Below are 3,803 nucleotides of genomic sequence, written 5' to 3' on the forward strand. Positions count from 1 at the left end.
AAAACTAAGATGTATAAAGGGTGGAGATGAATGCAACTAACCGCACGGCACCTAAGCACGCGTACGTCCACCCATATCTCAACAATAATTCGTATCTCACAAGTTATATCTACCTATAAAAGCAGGTTGTCATCCCAAACTCTATTTCACGGGAGATACTTTGCATCTAGATACATACGCTCTCGGCGGCGGGACGGGGACGGCGCATGCGGCTTGCCGGCATGCCAGAAGGCGATAGAATTTCATTGCCGTACGGCGTACCTGGCTGCAACCTTGCAAATCGAGAAATACAAAGCTGATGATGGCTGCACATCAATCATGACTCCGATCAGGACCTGCATACATGGCCAGGTATAGCCACAACTCAGGAATTGGTAGAGCAAGCAGGGCCAGGATAGCCGCCGCGAGCACTAGAGAGTAGATGAGAAGGTTGCGGTGTAACATTCGGCCATCTCTTTCTGCTTCTCCGTGTGGAGGTGATCGTGCTGTTGAACCTGCTGCAGGTTAACGTATCTTGATCCCTACAGAGTTAGGCAGCGGGGCAGCTGGATTTGGTACAAATCGACCACGTCTAGCATGCATCTATCTCGACGGTTAATAGGTGTGGCATCCCAGAAGTAGCAGAATCACGCCTCGGAGGTAGTAGCGACCGTCGAGCGGCCGCCAACGAGATATGAAGATGGAAGCTTGGTGCAATCCCTACAAAACCCCAGATGAACTCGACCACGACGGTGCTATTCTGGTCGATCAAAAAGGCCCCGAAGATGGCGACGTGCATGGAGGCGATGCATCAATATGCCAGTCGATCCGGTTGCAGCAGCGGAGTGCTCAGGTAAGTGTGATGCATGTATCAATTCGATCTGTTGTGTGCATGATCTACTACTAAATATCTAGGCTACTGAACTTACATCGAACGTCGCAACATCTGTCTCACGATTTACATACCAACGTAAGATTGATTGATTGATTAGATATGGCTACATACAGATGTGCGAACCGAAGATGCATGCAAGCTACGTGTGATTTCTGAAGTTTGTTGGTCTTTAAATTTGTAAGGACTGTCTTTGCTTTTTCCATTATTCTACAGCACACGATGTCGCGGGTGTGAGCAGCTACCATGCAATTGACGCATTTCACTTGCAGGTTAAATATCGATGGTTTATGCAATTTGTAATTTTCATTACTATTCTGGGCAATGACGGGAGTAATCAGAACAATTAGATCGGATTGGTGTGTCTTCTCTGTAATCTGCACGAATATTTGTTCTTTCAGGTTTTCCTTTTCTTTCCATTTTGTCGATTTAGGGAGGGTTTGACCTCTCTTTGCAGTGTAAGCATCTCTACTATTAAGAGTAAACTGGTGAATGCCTGGTGTCACATTTTCAGGATGGACAATAATACCCCCCGCTTACAAAACGCAACTAACAAAACAACTCCAGCCCGTGTCACGTTACACACCCATCCACCCTTAGGCCTTGTTTGGATACCGAATCTTGACCAAACTGGTTTTCCGTAAACCAAGATAACCGCGTAACAAACTAAAATCCTGTTTGGTCGCAGCACCTAAAACGCGAATAGATAAAACTTAGTTTCCATAAACCTAGAAAAGTGCGTGTTGGCAAAAACCACTATTACTCGTTTTTGTGAAAACGCGATTTCGCAGAACTTGAGCATGGCGTTGGGCGGCGACTGCCTGCCCTTTACGTCTGCGATGGTAGGCGATCCAGGGGATCCCGTGGGCGAGATCACATCGTCTCCTACAGTCCCGTCCGAGCCCGAGCCCGACCGACTCCTCAACGGCACCGGCACCAGCACGCGCCACCACACCTCCATGTCTGGCTCGTGGTCGCAGCAACTTTCGATGCTACCTTGAGGCCACCTCCTACGTCCTGCAGGCCGTCGCGCCGTCGCGGCAAGGTACCATAGCCTGCACGCAGCAGCGAGGTCTGGCCGGAACGGCGGCACCATGGTGAGAATCAAGGAGCACTTGTTCACTGAGGCGCTGGCATGATCTTGCGCAGGTGTAGACAAGAAGTACGTGTCGGCCGGCTCCCATCGGTGTCAAGCACACTAATGACTCCGAGCTTTTGCTTCGTGGAGATGATTACCTCGTGCGACACGGTGGGCGGCGTCGAGCACTCCCCATATCTCCATGCTGCCTGGGTACTACGGCTGCTACGAGGTTAACGGCGGTGGCAGTGATGACTGCTATATGCGTTTGCCGCCCGGCGTCAAGAAGATGTACGAGCGCGTGGTGTCGCTCCGGCGAAGATGAACCGACACATGTGGGTCTGGTGATGAGGGATGCGCCGAGCTCTGCAGGCAATGGGTGGAGAATCCGAGGAAAGCGACGAGGCGGACAAGATACGATTAACGAACCCAAACATGGTTTTGCCTGGACTCGTTCCTAACAGAATTACGAGCAAAACTCGTTTTACCAAAAATCTTCTCAAAACGCCGTTTGTTAAAACTCATCTCTAAAACTCTCTATCCAAACAACCACTTACTAAGAGGAGAAATACCAGCCCGTGGATAACAAACAACTCCACACCATTAGGCGTAGCTTTTCAAAATTTCAAATGGCACAACAAACACGTACTATTTCTCAACTAACACGCCATTAGACATAGCTTTTCAAAATTTGAAATGGCACTATTGTTATTGCCATGCAAGTTCCTTCATGGAGTGCTTATAGATAACGATTAATCCTAACAACCTACCAGAGTACCACGTAGATAAGGTTAATCCTAACAACCTATCAGAGTACCATGTAGATAAAGCAAGAAAAGGGTTAATCCTAACAACCTACCAGAGTACCATGTAGAGCCGGTCCAGGTTGGGGTGGACACACGTGGTGTCGTGTCCCCATCCTCCTGCAAGACGTGCGGGAGCAGCTCTTTGTGGAGGAACGCCGACGCCCGCCATTGCCTAGCGGGAGGTGAGGAGGAGAAAAGCCAGGGAAGCGGGTGGGTCCAGGCGCGCGGCGGGAGCCCGAACGCAGCTGCCGCGGACACGGCGGAGTAGGGGCCGCCTGCGGCCAATGGCGATGTGGCTCGGCGCCGGAGGCGGGGCGGCCTGCAGCCGGAACCTTGCGCCCGATGTCGGGTTGGCTCAGCGCCGGTGGGAGGGGCGGCCATGAGATCTAGCTGATGGAGGGGTAGCTCGGCGCCGACGGGCGGGGCGGCCGGCAGCCGGAACCGTGCGTCGGTGGGCGGGTGGCCGTTATAGCGCTGGAGGGAGGCGGGTTGGCTCGGCGCCGGAGGGTGGGCAGCTGTGAGAGCGCGGGCCGAGGGCGGGAGGTGGGGAGTTTGGGAGAGGAGGCAGCGATCCATGGCCATGGCGGCGTGAGTGAGGAGGCGGCGCTGGTACAGAACGTAATTGGGGAAGAGATAGGGTGGGTCGTGAGGCGTGTGGAAGAATAGAGTAGTGACAAACCTGTCCGCCTCTTGTTTCTTTTTTCTTAGCATAAATTTTTTTTTGACATAATTTTTCTTAGCATAAATTCCTTTGCCGGTTTGCCCTGTTGACTGAGAGGAGTATGCAGCCTCCGCCTCTCTAACAAGCGATCTTGTCTACAAATTCTCATAAATCAATTATGGACGGAACTGACACAGATACTACATATGCTTTGAAAGACATAGGTTCAGATACAGTGTTGGTGGAAGAGACGAGTTTTACCGAATCAACCAAGGTGATTTTGATTATAATTTTCTGAACCCATTTCTTAGATAAAAAGATCTTTATAATTAATTTTGTTTTTGCAGGTCATGGGCAATATAAAAATGGATGTCGATGTTTTAAAAG

At 50.6% G+C, this 3,803-nt stretch overlaps 1 long non-coding RNA gene across 2 annotated transcripts; it reads left to right on the forward strand.

Annotated features, from left to right (window-relative positions):
• Positions 1-204: 204 nt before the first annotated feature.
• Positions 205-1,368, forward strand: LOC124699976. 2 transcript variants are annotated; one of them, XR_007001583.1, is made up of 3 exons: positions 205-351; positions 504-832; positions 988-1,368. It is a non-coding gene; the product is annotated as an uncharacterized LOC124699976 (long non-coding RNA). The 2 variants fall into 2 exon arrangements; XR_007001582.1 differs by having other exon boundaries at positions 504-1,368.
• The last annotated feature ends 2,435 nt before the right edge of the window (positions 1,369-3,803 follow it).

This window comes from Lolium rigidum, chromosome 3 (assembly GCF_022539505.1).
Source record: "Lolium rigidum isolate FL_2022 chromosome 3, APGP_CSIRO_Lrig_0.1, whole genome shotgun sequence".
Lineage (NCBI taxonomy): Eukaryota > Viridiplantae > Streptophyta > Magnoliopsida > Poales > Poaceae > Lolium > Lolium rigidum.